This window comes from Pleurodeles waltl, chromosome 5, assembly GCF_031143425.1.
Source record: "Pleurodeles waltl isolate 20211129_DDA chromosome 5, aPleWal1.hap1.20221129, whole genome shotgun sequence".
NCBI classification, from domain to species: domain Eukaryota; kingdom Metazoa; phylum Chordata; class Amphibia; order Caudata; family Salamandridae; genus Pleurodeles; species Pleurodeles waltl.
The window spans coordinates 1,836,184,909-1,836,197,129 of record NC_090444.1 but is presented as its reverse complement, the minus strand read 5'-3'; the positions used below and the strand labels follow the sequence as shown (position 1 = coordinate 1,836,197,129).

General features: G+C 49.0%; 1 protein-coding gene across 1 annotated transcript in view; it reads right to left on the bottom strand.

The window, feature by feature from the left end:
• Positions 1 to 12,221, bottom strand: part of DNAH8 (dynein axonemal heavy chain 8) — a 9,979,189-nt gene that overhangs the window by 5,673,409 nt on the left and 4,293,559 nt on the right. The window lies entirely within an intron of this gene.

The window sequence follows — 12,221 nt, the reverse complement described above, 5'->3', positions numbered from 1 at the left end:
ACTCCTTCACTCCAAGGGAGATTCCTTTGTTCTTCTGGTACAAGCTAAAGGCAGGCTGTCCTCTGTGGATCTACGACCAGGAAACAGTTGCAGTTGCCGGTAGGAGCTGAAGATACAGTGTTGCAGAAGTTGTCTTTACTTCTTTGTTGCAGTTTGTAGAGTTCCTGGAGGGTCCAGATACAATTTATTCGGTGAGAAGGTGAAGTAAAGGATGCAGAGGATTCCTGTCTGAAGAACACCAAGAGAGAGACCCTAAATAGCCCTGAAAGGTGGATTGGTTAGCTACACAGGAAAGCACCTTTCAGGAGAGGGCTCTGATGTCACCTGCTGGCACTGACCTCTCAGATGCTCCCAGAGTTCCCTGACAACTTGGAATCCAAGATGGCAAAACCCAGGTACCCTCTGGAGGAGCTCTGGGCACCACCCCTGTGGTGGTGATGGATAGGGTAGTGGTCACTCCCCTTGTCTTTGTCAGGTTTCGCGCCAGTACAGGGACTGGGGGTCCCTGAACCTGTGTAGACTGGATTATGCAAGGAGGGCACCAAATGTGTCCTTCAAAGCATTTCCAGTTGCTTGGGAAGGCTACCCCCCCCCCAAGCCTGTAACACCTATTTCCAAAGGGAGAGGTTGTAACATCCCTTTGTCAGAGGAAATCCTTTGTTCTCCTTCCTGGGCTTGAGCTGCTCAAGCAACAGGAGGGCGGAAACCTGTCTGAGAGGTGGCAGCAGCTGGGGCTGCCTGGAAAATCTCAGAAGGATGGAATGGCAATACTGGGAGTCCCCTAAGGAGCCCCCAGAGTGCATTGAATCATACATCAATGCTTGCAAAAGCTTTCAGGTATGATTCCAACATGTTTGGTACCAAAAATGCCTATGTTCGAAGTTACCATTATGTAGCTGGACATAGAGACCTATGTCCAGTGCACGTGTAAAATGGCGTCCCCGCACTCACGAAGTCTGGGAAAATCATCCTGGAGGTCGTGGGGGCACCTCTGCTAGTGCATGGGTGGCCTCACACACAGGTACTCTCCACCGTGCCATCAGGTCTGGAGGGCCTGCTATAGGGGTGACTTATAAGTGACCTGGTGCGGTGTAAATGGCAGTGAAAGGGTGCTTGCATCTTTTCATGTAGGCTGCAATGGCAGTCCTGAAGAAGCCTTTCCATGGGCTCCCTATGGGTGGCAAAAGAAATGTTGCAGCCCATAGGGATACGCTGGAACCCCAATGCCCTAGGTACCTAGGTACCATATACTAGGGATTTATAAGGGGGTACCAGTATGACAATTGTGGGTGAAATACTGAGTTAACAGTATGTAACAACAAAATATAGAGGAGAGAGAGCATAATCACTGGGGTCCTGGTTAGCAGGATCCCAATATACTCACCTAGCACACTGACATCAGACAGAAAATAGGGGGTAACCATGGCAAAAAGAGGGTACTTTCCTACACAACCTCCCCCCCTAGCTAAATGAGGGACAATAAGGCTAACCTTGCCCAGATGAGTCTTCATTGTCTAAGTGGAAACATTGGGAGAGCCCATCTGCATTGGAGTGGTTACTCCCAGGTCTATGTTCCACTGTAAAAGCCACCCACTGTCGGAAAATCGACCACCTCAACAATTTAGGGTTTTCTCCTTTCATTTGCTTTAGCCATAAGAGAGGTTTGTGGTCTGTCTGAACAATGAAGTGAGTCCCAAAGACGTATGGTCTACTTCTTCAAGGCCCAGACCACAGCAAAGGCCTCCCTCTCTATGGATGACCAACACATTTCTCTAGGGGTCAACCTTCTGCTGATAAAAGCTACTGGTTGATCCTGGCCCTCTGTATTGAGTTGTGATAAAACTGCCCCAACATCTACCTCTGAAGTATCAGTTTGAACTATGAGCTTCTTGGAGTAGTTTAGGCTTTTTAAGACTGATGTAGTGCACATGGCCTGCTTTAGTTCCTCAAAAGCTTTCTGATAGCTAGCTGTCCATAATACCTTTTTAGGCATCTTCTTTGAGGTGAGGTCAGTAAGAGGGACAACAATGGAGCCATAGTTCTTAATTAACCTTCGGTAATGCCCAGTGAGACCAAGAAAGGCTCTGACCTGGGTCTGTGTTTTAGGAGTCTAAAATAGTCTGGATCTTCACCTGTAGTGGTTCAATCTGTCCTCCATCTACCAGGTGCCCCAGATAAGCCACCCTCCCCTGCCATATATGCCACTTTGAGGCCTTGATAGTGAATCCTGCGGTTTGCAGACCCTCTAAAACTTTCCAAATGTGGACCAGGTGGTCATCCCAGTTGGAGCTAAAGACAGCGATATCATCAAGATATGCTGCACTGAAAGCTTCCAGACCTTGGAGGACTGTGTTCACCAAACTCTGAAAAGTGGCAGGTGCATTCTTCAAACCAAAGGGCATAACTGTAAACTGATAATGCCCTCCAATGGATGAGAAAGCTGTCTTTGGTTTAGCATCTTCTGATAGTTTGATCTGCCAATACCCTGCAGTCAAATCAAAAGTGCTTAGATACTTGGCAGATGCCAGTGTATCTATCAGCTCATCTGCCCTGGGTATAGGGTGAGCATCAGTCTTTGTGACTGTGTTGAGCCCTCTGTAATCTACACAGAACCTCATCTCCCTTTTTCCATTCTGAGAGTGAGGTTTGGGTACAAGCATCACTGAGCTGGCCCAGGGGCTATCAGAGTGCTCAATCACTCCTAATTCAAGCATTTCCTGAACCTCAGCTTTAATACAATCTCTGACATGGTCAGGCTGTCTATAAATCTTATCCTTGATAGGTGAATTGTCCCCTGTATCAATGGTGTGCTCACACCATGTAGTCTGACCAGGTGTCAGAGAAAAGAGTTCAGAAAACTGAGCTAAGAGGTTTCTGCAGTCCTCCTTCTGAGACTCAGTAAGGCAGTCTGCTAGGACAACTCCATCCACTGAGCCATCAGCTGCAGTGTTAGAGAAGAGATCAGGCAGAGGCACTCTCTTCTTCCTGTCCATCATCAGTGGTCATGAGCAGGGTTAAGTCAGCCCTGTCATAGTAGGACTTCAGGCGGTTCCCATGAAGTACTTTAAGAGGACTTCTAGGAGTGCCTAGGTCAACCAAATAAGTGACCTCACTCTTCTTCTCCACTATGATGTGCGGTCCACTCCATTTACCTTGGAGTACTCTAGGTGACACAGGCTCCAGGACCCACACCTTCCCTCCTGGTTGGTACACTGTCAGGACAATCTTCTGGTTATGTCATTGCTTTTGCAATTCCTGGCTTCCCTGAAGGTTTTTTGTGGGCTTTTTCACGTACTCAGCCATTCTAGATCTTAGGCCAAGCACAGAATCCACTATATCTTGTTTAGCGGGCTTCAAGGGTTGCTCCCACCCCTCTTCCACACGAGCTAATGGACCCCTAACAGGGTGACCAAAGAGGAGTTCAAATGGGCTGTAGCCCACTCCTTTTGGGGGTACCTCCCTGTAGGCAAAAAGGAGGCATGGTAACAGGACATCCCATCTCCTTCTGAGTTTTTCAGGGAGTCCCATAATCATGTCTTTGAGTGTTTTGTTAAAACGCTCAACCAACCTATTTGTCTGGGGATGGTAAGGTGTGGTGAACTTGTAAGTTACCCCACATTCTTTCCACATTGCTTTTAGCTATACAGACATGAAGTTACTACCTCTGTCTGACACTACCTCTTTTGGAAAACACACCCTGGAAAAGATTCCCAGGAGGGCTTTGGCCACTGCAGGAGCTGTAGTGGTCCTGAGAGGTATAGCTTCTGGATATCTAGTGACATGGTCCACCACCGCCAGAATGAATCTATTACCAGAAGCTGTGGGAGGGTCAAGGGGGCCAACAATGTCAACCCCTACCCTTTCAAAGGGCACCCCAACCATTGGCAGTGGAATCAAGGGGGCCTTTGGGCTGCCACCTGTCTTTCCACTGGCTTGACAGGTGACACAGGAGTGAGAAACCTCCTTTTTATCTTCTGACATGTGAGGCCAGTGAAACTGAGGGACCAGTCTGTCCCAAGTTTTACTTTGCTCCAAGTGTCCAGCAAGGGGAATGTCATGGGCTAAGGTTAACAAAAACTCTCTTTATTGCTGAGGGATCACAAGTCTCCTGGTGGCACCAGGTTTGGGTTTCCTTGCTTCTGAATACAGGAGGTTGTTTTCCCATTACACTCTATGGGTGCCACTGACATCCCCTGCCTCTTCTTTGACAGCTATCTGTCTTAAACCCTCAAGTGTGGGGCAGGTCTGCTGTGTCACACTTAACTCCGTCTGGCAGGCCCCCCTGCACCTAGAAGCTCAGCTGTGTCAGCTTGTAGCTCATCACGGGTAGGTTCTGTCCAGGGGGTTAACTCCTCCTCCTTAAAGGGGGAATCATCAGTGGAGGGAGTGCTAGTGAATAAAGTGTTACCCTTTCTACCCCTACCTTTGGGAAGCTCTTGGTCCATTGTTCCAGGATCCAAGTTCCCTGTCATCCTTGATTTTTGGCCTGAGCCCTTGTCAAAGCAAAGATATGGCCAGGAATGCACAGCATGGCAGCATAGGCCTCCAACTCCACTTCAACCCAAGCTGAAGTCACCAAGTCGTTCCCTAGTAGACATTCTACAGGTAGGTCTGTGGATACCACAACTTTTTTAGGACCAGTAATCCCTCTAACAGTTGAGATCAACAACAGCTGTCGGGTGGCTTACAGTGTTGTATAGGCATCTGTCACTTGGCACTGATGACCAAGTAGGTGTTGCTCAGGTGCCATCATTTTTTCAGTCAGCATGGTGTCCCTGTAGGCCTCAACCTGAACACCATTTATAAGGGGTTTTTGCTTCTGCATATCCATATTGAGAGGACAAGCAACAAAGGTGGAGGTCAATGCCACCATCAGATACTAAAACAGCCTCAGTGGTTTCCCTAACTAAACCAACCCCCACTACACTTCACAGAGTGAACCCTGCTACACCCTTTGATTGACTATTAGTAGTGTTATTTTTTCCACCACCACTGCTATTGCTAGGGGCACTAGTTGAAGCAGTGGGGGTTGTGGTGGTGGGAGGCTTGGTGCTTTTCTAAGGGCAAGCACTATCTCCTGCCCAATGGCATTTATTCCTACAGATAAAGCACCAAGGTTTGTTTTTCTGATGGTGTGAAGAGGATTTAAACCCACCCCTAGAAGATGTTAGTGGGCCTGATGAAGACTCTTTGTTTTTATCTTTGTCCCCACCCTTGTCATGAGACTTACCATCCTTCTGTAGGAAAGTACCATCTTGCCTGGCATGTTACCCCCATTTTTCACTGTATATATGTTGTTTTAGTTGTATGTGTCACTGGGACCCTGCCAGCCTGGGCCCCAGTGCTCATAAGTGTGCCTGAATGTGTTACCTGTGTTATGACTAACTGTCTCACTGAGGCTCTGCTATCCAGAACCTCAGTGGTTATGCTCTCTCATTTCTGTCCAAATTGTCACTAACAGGCTAGTGACCAATTTCACCAATTCACATTGGCATACTGGAACACCCTTATAATTCCCTAGTATATGGTACTGAGGTACCCAGGGTATTGGGGTTCCAGGAGATCCCTATGGGCTGCAGCATTTCTTTTGCCACCCATAGGGAGCTCTGACAATTCTTACACAGGCCTGCCACTGCAGCCTCAGTGAAATAATGCACACATTATTTCACAGCCATTTTCACTGCACTTAAGTAACTTATAAGTCACCTATATGTCTAACCTTTACTTAATAAAGGTTAGGTGCAAAGTTACTTAGTGTGTGGGCACCCTGGCACTAGCCAAGGTGCTCCCACATTGTTCAGGGCAAATTCCCCGGACTTTGTGAGTGCGGGGACACCATTACACGCGTGCACTACACATAGGTCAATACCTATGTGTAGCTTCACAATGGTAACTCCGAATATGGCCATGTAACATGTCTAAGATCATGGAATTGCCCCCTCTATGCCATCCTGGCATTGTTGGCACAATCCCTTGATCCCACAGGTCTGTAGCTCAGACCCGGGTACTGCCAAACTGCCTTTTCAGGGGTTTCACTGCAACTGCTGCTCCTGCCAACCCCTCAGACAGGTTTCTGCCCTCCTGGGGTCCAGCCAGGCTTGGCCCAGGATGGCAGAACAAAGGACTTCCTCAGAGAGAGGGTGTTACACCCTCTCCCTTTGGAAAAAGGTGTTAAGGCAGGGGAGGAGTAGCCTCCCCCAGCCTCTGGAAATGCTTTCATGGGCACAGATGGTGCCCATTTCTGCATAAGCCAGTCTACACCGGTTCAGGGACCCCTCAGCCCTGCTCTGGCGTGAAACTGGACAAAGGAAAGGGGAGCGACCACTCCCCTGACCTGCACCTCCCCTGGGAGGTGCCCAGAGCTCCTCCAGTGTGCTCCAGACCTCTGCCATCTTGGAAACAGAAGTGCTGCTGGCACACTGGACTGCTCTGAGTGGCCAGGGCCAGCAGGTGACGTCAGAGACTCCTTCTGATAGGCTCCTTCAGGTGTTGCTAGCCTATCCTCTCTCCTAAGTAGCCAAACCCTCTTTTCTGGCTATTTAGGGTCTCTGCTTTGGGGAATTCCTTAGATAATGAATGCAAGAGCTCATCAGAGTTCCTCTGCATCTCTCTCTTCACCTTCTGATAAGGAATCGACTGCTGACCGCGCTGGAAGCCTGCAAAACTTCAACAAAGTAGCAAAGATGACTACTGCAACTCTGTAACGCTGATCCTGCCGCCTTCTTGACTGTTTTCCTGGTGGTGCATGCTGTGGGGGTAGTCTGCCTCCTCTCTGCACTAGAAGCTCCGAAGAAATCTCCCGTGGGTCGACGGAATCTTCACCCTGCTACCGCAGGCACCAAAGAACTGCATCACCGGTCCCCTGGGTCTCCTCTCAGCACGACGAGCGAGGTCCCTTGAATCCAGCAACTCTGTCCAAGTGACTCCCACAGTCCAGTGACTCTTCAGTCCAAGTTTGGTGGAGGTAAGTCCTTGCCTCCCCACGCCAGACTGCATTGCTGGGAACCGCGTCTTTTGCAGCTACTCCGGCCTCTGTGCACTTCCGGCGGAAATCCTTTGTGCACATCCAAGCCTGGGTCCACGGCACTCTAACCTGTAATGCACGACTTTCTAAGTTGTCCTCCGGCGGCGTGGGACTCCTTTGTGCAACTTCGTGTGAGCACTGTTTCACTCCTCTTTGTAGTGCCTGTTCCGGCACTTCTGCGGGTGCTGCCTGCTTCTGAGAGGGCTCCTTGTCTTGCTCGATGCCCCCTCAGTCCCCAGACGCAATTGGCGACATCCTGGTCCTTCCTGGGCCACAACAGCTTCCAAAAACACTAACCGCACGATTTGCAGCTAGCAAGGCTTGTTGGCGGTCTTTCTTCAGGAACACACTTCTGCACGACTCTTCCCGACGTAGTACATCGATCCTCAAATGGGGAAGTTTCTAGCCCGTGTCGTTCTTGCAGAATCCTCAGCTTCTACTGCCTAGTAGCAGCTTCTTTGCACCCACAGCTGGCATTTCCTGGGCATCTGCCCACTCTCAACTTGATCGTGACTTTTAGACTTGGTCCCCTTGTTCCAAAGGTACTCTTGTCGGGAAATCCATCGTTGTTGCATTGCTGTTTTTTTGTCTTTCCTGCAGAATTCCCCTATCACGACTTCTGTGCGCTTTGGGGAGCTTTAGTGCACTTTGCACTCACTTTTCAGGGTCTTGGGGTGGGCTATTTTTCTAACCCTCACTGTTTTCTTACAGTCCCAGCACCCCTCTACAAGGTCACATAGGTTTAGGTTCCATTCGTGGTTCGCATTCCACTTTTGGAGTATATGGTTTGTGTTGCCCCTATCCCTATGTGTCCCCATTGCATCCTATTGTAACTATACATTGTTTGCACTGTTTTCTAAGACTATACTGCATATTTTTGGTATTGTGTACATATATCTTGTGTATATTTGCTATCCTCATACTGAGGGTACTCACTGAGATACTTTGGCATATTGTCTTAAAAATAAAGTACCTTTATTTTTAGTATATCTGTGTATTGTGTTTTCTTATGACATTGTGCAAGTGACACTAGTGGTACTGTAGGAGCTTCACTCCTCTCCTAGTTCAGCCTAAGCTGCTCTGCTAAGCTACCATTATCTATCAGCCTAAGCTGCTAGACACCCTATACACTAATAAGGGATACCTGGGCCTGGTGCAAGGTGTAAGTACCCCTTGGTACTCACTACAAGCCAGTCCAGCATCCTACAGTGGCCAGTGCCAGCAGGTGACGTCAGAGACTCCTTCTGATAGGCTCCTACAGGTGTTGCTAGCCTATCCTCTCTCCTAAGTAGCCAAACCTCCTTTTCTGGCTATTTAGGGTCTCTGCTTTGGGGAATTCTTTAGATAACGAATGCAAGAGCTCATCAGAGTTCCTCTGCATCTCTCTCTTCACCTTCTGGCACGGAATCGACCGCTGACTGCTCTGGAAGCCTGCAAAACTGCAACAAAGTAGCAAAGACAACTACTGCAACCTTGTAACGCTGATCCGGCCGCCTTCTCAACTGTTTTCCTGGTGGTGCATGCTGTGGGGGTAGTCTGCCTCCCCTCTGCACTAGAAGCTCCGAAGAAATCTCCCGTGGGTCGATGGAATCTTCCCCCTGCAACTGCAGGCACCAAAAAACTGCATCACCGGTCCTCTGGGTCTCCTCTCAGTACGACGAGCGAGGTCCCTTGAACTCAGCAACTCTGTCCAAGTGACTCCCACAGTCCAGTGACTCTTCAGTCCAAGTTTGGTGGAGGTAAGTCCTTGCCTCCCCACGCTAGACTACATTGCTGAGTACTGCGTGATTTGCAGCTGCTCCGGCTCCTGTGCACTCTTCCAGGATTTCCTTTGTGCACAGCCAAGCCTGAGTCCCCGGCACTCTAACCTGCAGTGCACGACCTCCTCAGTTGTCCTCCGGCGTCGTGGGACCTTCCTTTGTGACTTTGGGTGAGCTCCGGTTCACTCCACTTCATAGTGCCTGTTCTGGCACTTCTGCGGGTGCTGCTTGCTTCTGAGTGGGCTCTTTGTCTTGCTGGACGCCCCCTCTGTCTCCTCACGCAATTGGCGACATCCTGGTCCCTTCTGGGCCACAGCAGCATCTAAAAACCCTAACCGCAACCCTTGCAGCTAGCAAGGCTTGTTTGCGATCTTTCTGCATGGAAACACCTCAGCGAGCTTCTTCACGACGTGTGACATCCATCCTCCAAAGGGGAAGTTTCTAGCCCTCTTCGTTCTTGCAGAATCCACAGCTTCTACCATCCAGCGGCAGCTTCTTTGCACCAACAGCTGGCATTCCCTGGGCATCTGCCCACTCCCGACTTGATTGTGACTCTTGGACTTGGTCCCCTTGTTCCACAGGTAGTCTCGTCAGGAAATCCATTGTTGTTGCATTGCTGGTGTTGGTCTTCCTTGCAGAATTCCCCTATCACGACTTCTGTGCTCTCTGGGGAACTTAGGTGCACTTTGCACCCACTTTTCAGGGTCTTGGGGTGGGCTATTTTTCTAACCCTCACTGATTTTTAACGGTACCAGCGACCCTCTACGAGCTCACATAGGTTTGGGGTCCATTCGTGGTTCGCATTCCACTTCTAGAGTATATGGTTTGTGTTGCCCCTATCCCTATGTGCTCCCATTGCATTCTAATGTGACCATACATTGCTTGCACTGTTTTCTATTGCTATTACTGCATATTTTGGTATTGTGTACATATATCTTGTGTATATTTGCTATCCTCATACTGAGGGTACTCACTGAGATACTTTGGCATATTGTCATAAAAATAAAGTACCTTTATTTTTAGTATATCTGTGTATTGTGTTTTCTTATGACATTGTGCAAGTGACACTAGTGGTACTGTAGGAGCTTCACTCGTCTCCTAGTTCAGCCTAAGCTGCTCTGCTAAGCTACCATTATCTATCAGCCTAAGCTGCTAGACACCCTATACACTAATAAGGGATACCTGGGCCTGGTGCAAGGTGTAAGTACCCCTTGGTACTCACTACAAGCCAGTCCAGCCTCCTTCAGTGGCCAGTGCCAGCAGGTGACGTCAGAGACTCCTTCTGATAGGCTCCTACAGGTGTTGCTAGCCTATCCTCTCTCCTAAGTAGCCAAACCTCCTTTTCTGGCTATTTAGGGTCTCTGCTTTGGGGAATTCTTTAGATAACGAATGCAAGAGCTCATCAGAGTTCCTCTGCATCTCTCTCTTCACCTTCTGGCACGGAATCGACCGCTGACTGCTCTGGAAGCCTGCAAAACTGCAACAAAGTAGCAAAGACAACTACTGCGACCTTGTAACGCTGATCCGGCCGCCTTCTCAACTGTTTTCCTGGTGGTGCATGCTGTGGGGGTAGTCTGCCTCCTCTCTGCACTAGAAGCTCTGAAGAAATCTCCCGTGGGTCGATGGAATCTTCCCCCTGCAACTGCAGGCACCAAAAAACTGCATCACCGGTCCTCTGGGTCACCTCTCAGCACGACGAGCGAGGTCCCTTGAACTCAGCAACTCTGTCCAAGTGACTCCCACAGTCCAGTGACTCTTCAGTCCAAGTTTGGTGGAGGTAAGTCCTTGCCTCCCCACGCTAGACTACATTGCTGAGTACTGCGTGATTTGCAGCTGCTCCGGCTCCTGTGCACTCTTCCAGGATTTCCTTTGTGCACAGCCAAGCCTGAGTCCCCGGCACTCTAACCTGCAGTGCACGACCTCCTCAGTTGTCCTCTGGCGTCGTGGGACCTTCCTTTGTGACTTTGGGTGAGCTCCGGTTCACTCCACTTCATAGTGCCTGTTCTGGCACTTCTGCGGGTGCTGCTTGCTTCTGAGTGGGCTCTTTGAATTGCTGGACGTCCCCTCTGTCTCCTCACGCAATTGGCGACATCCTGGTCCCTTCTGGGCCACAGCAGCATCTAAAAACTCTAACCGCGACCCTTGCAGCTAGCAAGGCTTGTTTGCGATCTTTCTGCATGGAAACACCTCTGCGAGCTTCTTCACGACGTGTGACATCCATCCTCCAAAGGGGAAGTTTCTAGCCCTCTTCGTTCTTGCAGAATCCACAGCTTCTACCATCCAGTGGCAGCTTCTTTGCACCAACAGCTGGCATTCCCTGGGCATCTGCCCACTCCCGACTTGATTGTGACTCTTGGACTTGGTCCCCTTGTTCCACAGGTACTCTCGTCAGGAAATCCATTGTTGTTGCATTGCTGGTGTTGGTCTTCCTTGCAGAATTCCCCTATCACGACTTCTGTGCTCTCTGGGGAACTTAGGTGCACTTTGCACCCACTTGTCAGGGTCTTGGGGTGGGCTATTTTTCTAACCCTCACTGATTTTTAACGGTACCAGCGACCCTCTACGAGCTCACATAGGTTTGGGGTCCATTCGTGGTTCGCATTCCACTTCTAGAGTATATGGTTTGTGTTGCCCCTATCCCTATGTGCTCCCATTGCATTCTAATGTGACCATACATTGCTTGCACTGTTTTCTATTGCTATTACTGCATATTTTGGTATTGTGTACATATATCTTGTGTATATTTGCTATCCTCATACAGAGGGTACTCACTGAGATACTTTGGCATATTGTCATAAAAATAAAGTACTTTATTTTTAGTATATCTGTGTATTGTGTTTTCTTATGATATTGTGCATATGACACTAGTGGTACTGTAGGAGCTTCACTCGTCCCCTAGTTCAGCCTAAGCTGCTCTGCTAAGCTACCTTTTCTATCAGCCTGAGCTGCTAGACACCCCTCTACACTAATAAGGGATACCTGGGCCTGGTGCAAAGTGTAAGTACCCCTTGGTACCCACTACAAGCCAGTCCTCAGTACCATATACTAGGGAATTATAAGGGTGTACCAGTATGCCAATGTAAATTGGTGAAATTGGTCACTAGCCTGTTAGTGACTGTGAGAAAGTAGCCTCTTTCTAGCCTTGTTACCCCCACTTTTGGCCTGTTTGTGAGTGTATGTCAGGGTGTTTTCACTGTCTCACTGGGATCCTGCTAGCCAGGGCCCAGTGCTCATAGTGAAAACCCTATGTTTTCAGTATGTTTGTTATGTGTCACTGGGACCCTGCTAGTCAGGACCCCAGTGCTCATAAGTTTGTGGCCTATATGTATGTGTTCCCTGTGTAGTGCCTAACTGTCTCACTGAGGCTCTGCTAATCAGAACCTCAGTGGTTATGCTCTCTCATTTCTTTCAAATTGTCACTAACAGGCTAGTGACCA